The sequence below is a fragment of the Dermochelys coriacea genome, chromosome 5 (assembly GCF_009764565.3).
Source record: "Dermochelys coriacea isolate rDerCor1 chromosome 5, rDerCor1.pri.v4, whole genome shotgun sequence".
NCBI classification, from domain to species: Eukaryota; Metazoa; Chordata; order Testudines; family Dermochelyidae; genus Dermochelys; species Dermochelys coriacea.
In genome coordinates, this window is record NC_050072.1 from 121,951,553 (window position 1) to 121,964,228 (window position 12,676).

A 12,676-nucleotide genomic window follows, 5' to 3' on the forward strand; every position below is an offset into this window, starting at 1 on the left:
TGGGAGTGGCTGGGTCATTATACATATTGAATCTATTTCCCTAAGTTAAGTATCCTCACACCTTCTTGTCAACTGTCTAAATGAGCCATCTTGATTATCACTACAAAAGTTTTTTTCTCCTGCTCATAATAGCTCATCTTAACTAATTATTCTCTCACAGTTTGTATGGCAACTTCCAACTTATCTGTATGTATGTATATATCTTCTTATTATATGTTCCATTCTATGCAGTGGGCTGGAGCCCACGAAAGCTTATGCTCTAATAAATTTGTTAGTCTCTAAGGTGCCACAAGTACTCCAGTTCTTTTTTTTAACTGTGAGTTGATTTTAAATGCTTCTGAAAGTATTTGTGGGCCATGTACTGTACAAAGCCAATAACATAAGTAAAGCCAAGGGAGAAAGTTGCTGGGCCAACTTTTGTCCCTGGATATGTGCGTTCAGCTCATACAATTTCCACTGAAATCAATGGATGCTCATCTAATGGTAGAATTTGATTGACCTTTTATGAATACACAACAAGGCCGGCATTCCATTGATTACTGTTTTATCTCTAGAGCACCCTAGGTGTTCATGGAACTTTACATGAACTTTACTGGGGGCTAAAGGAATAGAGGGGCAGGGTATTGACAGCAGAAGTTAGAGGAAACTGAGTTAGCATCTATAGAAAAGCCTGGCTAAACAGGTTAGTCTTGCAGCAATTTCAGAATGTGGACAGGCCTGGCTTTAGACAAATAGCCTAAAGTGAGTTCCAGAGGTGAGGACCTGTCACTGAGATGTGAGCTGGTACGACATTGTGCATCAACTATGAGAAAGGGACCAAGAGACTTTTTCCATTGGACCATATGTACTGGAACCGTAAACTCACTGAATGTTAAATCTCACCAAATGAGGGTAAATCCATCCTCATCATTGTATCCACTCATTATACTCCACACCTGAATATAGCCATTATATGAACAACATACCCTCATATCTCAATGTCTGGACTTTGACCTGTTAACCTTTTACCCCCAATCGGGGAGATTGCAGATTATGTACTTTTTACGCCATCTGATTTTAAACCAAACTTCGTACACCTTGATAATCTGTACCTTATTCCTTGATAACCAGAAACTTCTATGCTTAAACTCTGTACTGTTTTCTTTTTATTTTACATCATCTTAATAAAATTATTTAAATCTGTTCTTGTCAGTGAGCCCCACTCAGGAGGTGGGAAACGATGTTCTGCACTAGCTGAAATTTCCAGCGGACTTGTACACTTATTTCTTGGTAAAACACTTTGCCACAATCTATTTTGATGTCAGAAATGCATGGATGATGGAGGTAAGATCTTCACAGGAAGAAAAGGGGGGGGGGGGAACAGTCTTTTGGCTAGCCTAAAGCAGAGAATGGCATTTATCTGGGAGTCAGAGAACACAGATCTAGTAAATCTCTGAGCTTGTGGATAGTTTTCATGATGGATGGACAGATAACCTCTATAGTGTTGCCAGTTCTTCAGGGTGCTTCCACTTCCTAATCAGTATCACCTTCAACTTGTTTGAGCAGATTTTAAGCCAACTGGCTTTTATCCAGGCTTTCTCTTTCTGCCACACAGTGGGACAACCAGGAAAATGCTTCTCCGAGGTCAGATGAGAAGGAGAGGTTGAGGGGACTTCCACCAGCCCGCTGATGATGTTGGAGCTTGTACTGCCTCATGCATTCCAGTGGTGGGATTATACCTGTTGAAAAAGACGGGGGATGAGTTTGAATCTTGAGGGATTCCACAGCTGAGAGTGGAATTGCCTATTACTAGCTTGGGAGATTGCTCAGACAGGAATGAGTAGGACCATTTTAAGAGAACTCTATTTGCTCCTGCTACATGCATTAGCAGCACCTAATGCCTGACGGTAAGGAAGGCTGCAGCTGGATCTGGCAGAATTATAAGGAAATGTGGGAAGCAAATGGCTAAGAAGAAACCTGTGATCTGAAAACCCATTCCCGGAGAAGGAGAAGAGGACTGCATACTTACCCTGCAGGTCAGAAGGATCCTATGATCCAGCACCCTATCCATGGAACACAGGCAGGAGAAGGAGAATGGGCTTGGGTCCTGCAAGATGGCTGGACTTTGTGGTGAGTGCAGAACCTGACCTTCTGTGGGTTTGCCTGCCCCAAATTAGGGCTTTAGCTAACAGTAAAAACTTCAGTCTGCCCAGTGCTTGAGCCAATAAGGAGACACACTGTAGCTGTGAAATCATGATCTCAGTGCCTCAATCTGGGAACATCTGGTTGTAAATTCCTTTTAGTTTTCATGGTGCTGATCACACAATGAACTGCTTCAAAAATGACCCAATCTTGGCAGCCTGTCCTGGAGTCTGTAATCTAAGATCAATGCAGCTTTTGCAATGTAAGTGACATAAAGTATTAGGTAACACCCTAGTGCCTGGACTTTCAGTGCACCCAACAGGGAACAGTGATTTCCACTTGCAATGGTATATTCAGTCCTCCCCTGACAGTTCTGACCCATAAGACACCACCCTGATGGAGGTACTTGCTTTGGTTAATACCTATAAACCAGGGCTCTGTAGCTAAACATTCCAGGATCTGGATTATCAATGGTGACAACAATCAGTGTTGATCTACTGCAGTCCATGTCCTGACCACAGCTATTCTAAGTTACTAGCTAGCCATAGGCCTGCCAACTTTGGATCAGGATCAGAACTTTGCTAAATGTAAGGGGGCTGTTGTCCCTAGCTCTCAGTGCCAAAAGAAAGGGGAAGGGTCAATGGGAAATCAGGACCCTGAGATTGACAGTCCCCAGGAACAGTGGGAAGAGGCCAATGCTCCAGGTCAGCCTGATTGCCAGGGCGAGCAGGCTATCAGGGAGTCAGGTGGCCGGGGGGTCCCGTCCTCTGTATGAGCTGGAATTGCTGGGGTCAGACAGAGTGGGGCCGAGCTAAGGAGAAAGCAGCGGCCCAAGGTGAGCTGGGGAGCAGAAATGTGCCAGCAAAGGGGGCCAGAAAAGCAGCCCAGGGAGCAGACCTGTGCTGGGAGCAGAACTGCAGCAACCAGAGCCAGAGGGACGGGAGAAGCAGCCCAGGGGGCTGGAGGCAGAGCAGCAGCCGTGCTGAGGCAGAGTGGAGGAGCTGGAGCTGAGGCTGGAGCAGTCCGGAGGTGGGTGCAGTGAGCAGCTGGGAAGAGCGAGGGGACCCTGGGCAGCGGGCCCAGCACAGGGAGACGCCCCTAGCCAAGAGGCCTTGCAGGCCAGACTTGGAGGGGGATCATACCCCCGATGGGGTGGGGGCGATGCTGGGAAGAAGGGTCCTGCCACCTAGAGGTCAGGGCAGGGGTCGGCAATCTTTCAAAAGTGGTGTGCCGAGTCTTCATTTATTCACTCCAATTTAAGGTTTTGTGTGCCAGTAATACATTTTAACGTTTTTTAGAAGGTCTCTATACGTCTACATATTATATAACTAAACTATTGTCCTATGTAAAGTAAACAAGGTTTTCAAAATGTTTAAGAAGCTTCATTTAAAATTAAATTAAAATGCAGAGCCCCCCGGACCGGTGGCCAGGACCCGGGCAATGTGAGTGCTACTGAAAATCAGCTCACGTGCCGCCTTTAGCACACGTGTCATAGGTTGCCTAGCCCTGGGTCAGGGTGTGTGGCCACCGCCAGAGCAAGTGCTGACCCGCAGCATCCCTGCAGCACAGCCAGGGCCTGGGCAGGAGACCTGGACTTGTGAGGAACAGACTGTGAACTGCTCCGGACGTTTCAGAGACGCTGGTGGTGATGTTTCCTTTAACATCCTTGTGATGTTAAAGGTGATGTTTCCTTTAACATGATGTGATGTTTCCTTTAACCTTTCCCATTTTTTTCCTTATTTTAAATTGATTGCTGTTTAATAAATTGTATTTGCTTTGAATGTATGTAATGATCAATGGGTCAGGGAAGCATCGAGTGCAGAGAGAGCGCCCTGGAGTGGGGACACCCTAGCCCCTGCCCTAAGTGACCACGACAAGGTTGGAGAGGTCAAGCCCCCCAGGAATCCTGGACCCAGCCTTGTTGGGGTTACCAGGACTCTGCCATACGGAGAGTGGAAGGGAGCCCTCGAGGTTCAGGCAACCTCTGGGTAAAGGAAGGGAGAATGATGGATTCAGATCCCATTCGCTTGCCCGCTTCACCGGGGTCGTGTATAAGCCAGGAAGTTCCCCACAATAGTGGGACCATTCCCCCGCTTACATAATGTTCAGGAGATGTTCATAGGTAGGTTCAGGCCTTCCCCCATTCCTAACCTTGCCTTTGCTACACTCTATCAGGCCATGCTCTGTGTAGGGGAATGTGCAGCGAGGAAAGCTTTACACACAGGGGTCAGGAAAGAATTTCTCTCTTCCCCTCCACCTTTCCCCCTCCATTGTCCAGCACTGCATTGCTAATCTAATGTATTGCAGGCTTTTTCCTCACCTTCCTCTGTAAGCATAAGTATTGGTCCCTGCTGAAAGCAGAGCAACCAGCCTAGATGGGTCAATGGGTTGATCTAAGATGCTTCAGAGTAGCAGCCGTGTTAGTCCGTATTCGCAAAAGAAAAGGAGTACTTGTGGCAACAATTTGTTAGTCTCTAAGGTGCCACAAGTACTCCTTTTCTTTTTCCAAGATGCTATATCCCAAGTTTCACATGACTCTCCAGCTATCATTCAAACCCTCTGAAAGTGGATAGCTTGGATTATTATTCTATGTGAGTTTAGGTGACACACCGTAATGCTATATGGAGGGACTTTGGGATTGACATAAAACTGCTGTGAAAGGTTAATCACAGAAGGGCCGATCTCATTTGTTCCTAAATCACAGTATCACTGAAGCAGTAAATATTGTGGAGAACTGTGTCCCCCGGAAGTCAATGGCAAAGCGCCCATTGACTTCAGCAGGCCCAGGATTTTACCCTATATTGGTGAATTAAATTTAGTGGCAAGATTATTTTTACAATGTTTGGAAATAGCCCTGAAGCCCTGAAAGAGGTTAGGACAATGACAGTTTTGAGGAAGTCTCATGACAAGCCTGTGACTCATTAGCGCCCACCCTGCTAGAATGAGGGAGTAGCTTGTTTAATGCAATTAGAGGGACTGGTAATGTTAGCTAAGGATCTTTGTTATTTCCCAAGAGCCAGGGATGGTGCTAATGGTATAGAATGTGCTTTATTTTAGCCTTTCCTTTCTGTTGTCTTGTCTTCTGATTCTAATCTCCACCACAACTCACTGGGCGGACCTTGGCAAGTTGCTTGAGCACTCAGTGCTTAGATGCCCCTCTGTACATGGGGGGTACTAATGCTCTGTGAAGTGCTTTGAGAGCTATGGATGAAAAGTGCTATATCATTGCAAAGTTTTAGTAATATTGAGTCAGGTTTCTGCGGTGACATTCTGATGTCTTCCAAGGGCATTTCTCATTCAGTGCAGGTATTCTCTCTCCCTATCTTGCCTGCAGTACTTGAGGGTGGTTGTTTGATCTTGCAGAAATTAATTAAACTATGTGGTGCTTAGGTTCCTGTTAAAGCATTGCACAACAGCGTGGCAGCGGGGAGGGGGAGGGGAAGCAACATGAGGTGACTGATGTGTTTAAATATAACATGAAAAATCCCTGTTCAGCTCCCTCACCCTCCGCCCCCACATCACTGTCCCCACACACTGCACATTTCTGTAGGAATTTGTAAGTGGTCCATATTATTTCTTGTTGTCTTCTAATGATACATGGAGGCCAGATTCTTAGCTGGTGTGAATGGGCAAGCCACACTTCATTTAAATGGAGTGCCACCAATTTATGTTAATTAGCATCTGGCCCTATGTGTTAAATAATCCTCTATACAACGTTACTTGCCAGATAGCTGAGAGAAGGGCATCTAGGAAAGTGTTTGGGCACATGTGGGATTGTCTGGGCCCATTCCTTTCCATGGTTGGAGTCCCTGTACTTTTTAGCTTAGTAGCATGGGTCAGTTGTAGTTGTTGCACTGGCTTGGGGAGTGCCAAAGAGGAGAGGTTTAAGCGTAGCAGCCGTGTTAGTATGTATTCGCAAAAGAAAGGAGAACTTGTGGCACCTTAGAGACTAATAAATTTATTGAGCATAAGCTTTCGTGAGCTACAGCTCACTTATCGGATGCATCCATACATAAGCCCTCTGTTTTTTCCACCAAATGCATCCGATGAAGTGAGCTGTAGCTCAGGAAAGCTTATGCTCTAATAAATTTGTTAGGTCTCTAAGGTGCCACAAGTACTCTTTTTCTTTTTGCGAATACAGACTAACACGGCTGCTACTCTGAAACCAGTAAAAGATAGTATCTCTTCTCCCCCCAACCCCCCCAAATTTGTCTCTCTTACACATAAGTGGTAAGTTCTCTTAGCAGGATACAGCTTAGATGGCAGGCTAGGATGTTCAGGGATGTTGGACTAGCCAGCATATCTTGGTAGCATCATAGGGTCTGGTTCTGAAGGGCTTCTGTGGAATGCCATTGAGGTTCCCTCTGCGGAGATTTTAGGATAGGACCTAGGGTGCACAGACCCACTTAATCCCAGCCCATTTGGGGCCCTTTACCATGGTTTAATGTATCAGATATACCTGGTTCTCATGGGAGGCTATTCTAATGCAAGGAACTTTTAGTGTTCTTAAGAAGAACAAAATGTGAGTGTTAGTGTGTTGGAAATGTAGGCTAAATAGCATAAACAAAGACGTGTATGATATGCCTGTTCTTCCGGCACTTCCAGCCACAACTTTTTGGCTCCAATTCACCAGACCAGCCAGTCATCATTTGGGGCAAGTCCAGTGAAGGTGGGAGCAGAGCCTCAGAACTACTCTACTTTACACTGGTGGCTGCCTCTGACTCCAGGAGCTGTTAAGCAGCTGGGGAAAAGATGGCAGCAGTGGTCTGGGGCTAGGTGAGGACCCACTATCATTATTATTGTTTGTATTAGCTGAGCACTGAGGAGTCCAGTCATGGACCAGCTAGCTCAATGCCACACAGGAATTCCCTAATGCAGAAGGAATTCTCCCTAGCTGATTAAGCCAGTTTTACATCTGCTTTGGTTGCTGGAGTAGCTCCAAAACAGACTTAATGGCTGGTGCCTCTGGAGCTTTGTTTTTTTGGGAGGTGGGGCCTCGTGTAAGGCATTTGAATACCACCGAGGAACTGGGATATACTTACCCAGGAAAGAAACAAGTAGATTAATCTTCGTAGTTTAAAATAGCACCTACAACTGTGCTACCTGCATAGTGTCCAGGCTAAACATTATACTTGCTACTAATTTAATGAGATCGTGATTATAAACTATTCCAAACACATTAGGTCATAGATCATAGAATATCAGGGTTGGAAGGGACCTCAGGAGGTCATCTAGTCCAACCCCCTGCTCAAAGCAGGACCAATCCCCAACTAAATCATCCCAGCCAGGGCTTTGTCAAGCCTGACCTTTAAAACTTCAAAGGAAGGAAAGGTCTCCATGTTTCTGGGGAAATAATGGGTTTGTTTACCATTATAAGAACTCCTTCCTTTAGATTGAAAAACTAATGCCTTCAATTGCCTCCCCCATCCAGGAAGGATCCACAGACCAGACCCACAACAACAATGTAAATCCAAAGAGAACATTTGCAGGACAAGCTGTACAAATGTTACCAAGGTTCACAGGGGGTATATGGGAACGTGTGAGAAATCAATACAGTACACCAATGCTGATCTGCTAAAGGATAGGCCTCATGGCACTATGTAGATGGGGATTTTAGCAGCGTTACCAATTCTTCTGATTTTTGTCAGGAGCTTCATTATAATTATTGGTTTCAGAGTAGCAGCCGTGTTAGTCTGTATTCGCAAAAGAAAAGGATGTACTGTGGCACCTTAGAGACTAACAAATGTATTGAGCATAAGCTTTCGTGAGCTACAACTAACTTCATCGGATGCATCTGATGAAGTGAGCTGTAGCTCACGAAAGCTTATGCTCAAATAAATTTGTTAGTCTCTAAGGTGCCCAAGTACTCATTATAATTATTGTTTTCCTTAAAGTTCTCGCTCCTGGAGTCAAGTAGGTATGTGATGATTTCAGCCTTCCTTCTTAAAAAGAAAAAGCTAGTTTCTAGCCCTCATGGAGAAAGCTTTTAAAATGTGACCCCAGTGCACTGTAAAGGCTCAAAAAGCAGAAGAAAATAAAAATCTATAATGTTTACATAATCTCATGATTTTAAAGCCAATCTCATGATTTTTGGTGAGCCTGACTCATGGTTTTTGAACAGTTGGGGTGTCAATATGTTTGTGCGGCTATCCTTTTAACAAAAGGGTCCATTTCTGAGTTGGTGACAGGCTGTCCCAGAACACAAACATGCTGCTGTGTCATCATCCTTTCCTGGTATTCCTCTTCCTTTAATTTGCTTCGGTTTTTCTTTTAGGATTCCTGATGATTTGAGTAACAGTAAAAGGAGTGAAGAAATACAGACAGTAAGAATAAGTTACCAACCAAAAAAAAAAAAAAAGCTAAGGGTTTTTTCCACTAAACCCTGTAAAAGTGAGCAGAATGCAGTTACAAGTGCAGTCCCTACACACAGGGAATTCACTCCACCCAAATCCACCACTGCAGTGAGCACTAGGGATGAGTGAATTACATGAAATTACTGCCAAATATATGCCAAATATGGAACACAATTGGCCAGTCAAATACGACCAGGTGGTATTGACTGATTTTCCACATTCTAGATAACTCAGATTTATTTGCTCATCTGATTCATTCATCATTTATTTGCCTGGTTCTTCTCTTCTGCCCACGTTAACGTTAGAGAGTGCTCAGTGTGTTGCCTGGCTGGTCAGCACTCTCTGAAAAAGCACTAGTTGGTCATTCTGCCTTGTCCTGACCATGCAGAGATGGAGAGAGCATATCTGCTGCCCAGTGCCCCCCACTCCTCATCTCCCTTTGCTTGGGTATGGAGTGGAAGAGGACTCCTGTCTTGGCACTCTGTTGCTGGGCTTCAAAAACAGGAAGGTCCTATTTAGCTTGTGAAGAGGGTATCAAATATCCTGATGGTATCCAGGGATACAGCATCGTGCCAACAAAATGGCAGAGCCGGAAGGCTTGGGAAGGAGGAGGTTAGGGGAATCTCCACATCTGAAATCCCCTGATACAAATATTGCCTGAATCTCAGTCTCTGTGCACACCTGATTTATATCCTTTTTGACATCATCACAGAGGCCAAGGACTGGATGGGTCTGGGGATGAACGCCCCTCCCCTTCAAAAGGTGGTTCTTTCCAGTTAGGGATGAGGCATAGTGGCAGATCAGTGTGGGAAAGGCTGCCCTGCTGCTGCCTGGGAAGTGTGTCTGCTTTGGGAAAAAAAGCCTTTATTCTCTAGGGTTATCGGTGGGCGCCTTTCATAAGCACTTAAATTCTTCTGATCTGATAAGAACACATTATTGCTCAGTGCTGCGTTGCTTGCTTGGTACCAGTCTGTTCTCTGGAGCTTGGGACAGGAGAGCCAGCATTGTTCTTCACAAACACAAAAGCTTTTAAGAGAAAAAACAAACCAAACGTGCTTCCTTTATTTATAAAGGCCGAAGAAATACTTCAATGTCCTGCCAATTATTGTATGGTACACCCTTTCTTGGGACGGAGACATATTTTGCCTTTTTAGTGGATCAGACTGCTGCAGACTGTGGATGAAAACTGAGCTGCAGACTTAATTATAAGGAGTTCCTGTGGCACCTTAGAGACTAACAAATTTATTTGAGCATAAGCTTTCGTGAGCTATAGCTCACTTCATCGGATGCATCTCCACTCTATACGGCTAAATTCAGTGCCCGATGAAGTGAGCTGTAGCTCACGAAAGCTTATGCTCAAATAAATTTGTTAGTCTCTAAGGTGCCACAAGTACTCCTTTTCTTTTTGCGAATACAGACTAACACGGCTGCTACTCTGAAACCTGTCATTATGCAAGACTTAATTATGAGGAGGCTGATTTTGACATGGAAAGCTGGTGAAATATTCCCAATGATGCAAACAGTCATTCCAGAATGTAGCTGTTGGGGGTTAGATGTCCTGTCTGCTTTCTGTACTCTATTGCAGAAGGGTCAAACCTGCCAGAAGCATGCGTCAATAGCCCTGCACACATCATGGAGCTCACCTATGTGCTATTTTGCCACCATCAGCTTCTTCAAGAGCAATCTAGACCTTTCTTGATTAGTGTGTCACACAGGAGGCCTTCTTATAAGGCTTGTAGCCAGGTTGGCCTGAACTGAGATTCTGGTGCTGGTAACCATTTAGGGGGATAGGAAATCCAGGCCCAGCTGAACTCAGTCATTGAGAACACACTAGTCTAGGAGATGATATCAAAACACCTATCAGAGCTGGGCATCACCCAGAGTGGCAAAGAATTCTGGGAAAAGGCAGTGGCTTTGAAGTCCAATATAAGGCAGCCCAGGATAATAACAGCATCTAAGCATAGCAACTGATCAATAGAAGGTGAATGCCCTTGTAGCTATTCCCCTGGTAATGTCATCTGTAGGGATTGACTCTGTGACCTCTGGATCTAAAAGCATGAGTCTCTACTGTGTGAGCTAAAGAACCAGATATGATAGTTGGGAGGCAACAACAGAGCCATAAACCCTTTAAGTGGTTCAGCCACTAGTGGGGACAAAGACACAGTTGGTCAGCATGTCATACCCTCAGCAAAAGGAGAATGTGAAGCCAGTGTCCTGGCTGTCTTCTAGGAGCTCCTTCTCTGAGCAGCATCACTTCTCCCTCCCTCCATCCCCATGTGTATACTCTGTATGTTTATCCTCTCAAGGAGTCATTTGTCTGGCAATCTGGAAGATATCCGAATTCTAAGGGTTAATATAATAAATAGGCCCTTTTAGAATTGTTTTTATGGTCTGAGTTGCAAATGAGATTGACATTTTGATGGCAATCTTTTTATTAAAATTGTAATGGGTGTCATAAGAAAAACATGACAGGTTTCAGAGTAGCAGCCGTGTTAGTCTGTATTCGCAAAAAGAAAAGGAGTACTTGTGGCACCTTAGAGACTAACAAATTTATTTGAGCATAAGTTTTCGTGAGCTACAGCTCACTTCATCGGATGCATTTGGTGGAAAATTTCCACCAAATGCATCCGATGAAGTGAGCTGTAGCTCACGAAAGCTTATGCTCAAATAAATTTGTTAGTCTCTAAGGTGCCACAAGTACTCCTTTTCTTTTTATAAGAAAAATATATTGGCATCTTCTTGGATAAGGAATAAACCTTTGATATTCTCCTGTGTATTTTACACATATAGTATTCTCTGGCAAGAAAGCAAGCAACTTTCCATTGCATCTTTCACATTGTAAATTAGAGTGTTTTGGTTTTTTTAGAGAGAGCAGTCATACAAAACCCCCTTAAAACTAATGCAGGGAAGCATGCACATTGTTTCAGTGAATCTGTAGCACTTAAACAAAAGTAGGGGGAAAAGCAACACTGAATCCATCCTTATACAGTGCTGGGCCTGAGTCTCATTTACAGTAGGGCCCATTTATACTAACTACTCTGGCAATGTAAAGGAGCCTTAATGTGGGTGCAAATTTTGGTAGCACCGATACAGTGAAATTTAGCAGACAGGAATGTAATAGCAAGAAGTGTTGTTAAGTGAGGGGACTGGAACCTTTGCAGGCTTCAAGCTATAGGCAGGACTTGATATTTCTACTACAGCTGACCCAGGCTAAAAAGGTGGTGCTGGTAGGAGGGAAAAAAAAAAAAAAAACCTTTGAAAAGGTTTGGATTCAAATATCCTGTGCTCGCCCATATTTGGCTCTCACGGACACTGACATCTGAACATGGGAAGAGGAGCGTTTTTCTCCCCAAGACTACTTTGCTTTTCCTGTTTTACACACCCAACCTCACATCACAGCCACTTTCTTTTTGCTGAGGTCTGGACAGACCTTCCTTGTTGAGTCCACTGGCACTGTTCTATCGAAGGACAGTCCCAAGGACAGTCCCAACAGTTCCACTGTTCTATCTTTCACAGCCCCAAGACCTGCTGGCCCGGCAATACAAGGCCAGAACTGGAAATCAAAAACAGTTATACCCATCTTCAGTATGGCTGTGCAGAACACTGCCACAGAGCCACTGGGTTGGCCAAAGAGTACAGTGTGCTCCACTAAACTGTATAGGACTGATGGGGGGAGGGATCACTCAGTAGTTTGAGCATTGGCCTGCTAAACCCAGGGTTGTGAGTTCAATCTTTGAGGGGGCCATTTAGGGATTTGGGGCAAAAATTGGGGGTTGGTCCTGCTTTGAGCAGAGGGTTGGACTAGATGACCTCCTGAGGTCCCTTCCAACCCTGATATTCTGTGATTCTCCACTGAAGTCAAGAGGAGCTTTGCTATTGATGTTAATGGCAGCAGGAGCAGGCTGGAGGAGTATATACAAGATAATTCCAGTCTGTATGAAAGCTGGTTTCCAAAACTGAATCAATTGAAAGTATGGCTTATTATTTGTAGAACAGTAGAGTCTAGAGGCTGCAACCAGGATTGGGACCCCATTGTGTTATATGCTATACAATCGCATATAGGAGTACATTTTAAAACAATCTGAAATTATTTTTTTCTGGACTTTTCCCTCATGTTTCTCTTCCACTTTAGTTTGTGAGAGGGGAACAGCATTAAGAAACAGAAATAGCCAGGTTAAAGAATGTAGTGCTTAACTAAGAGA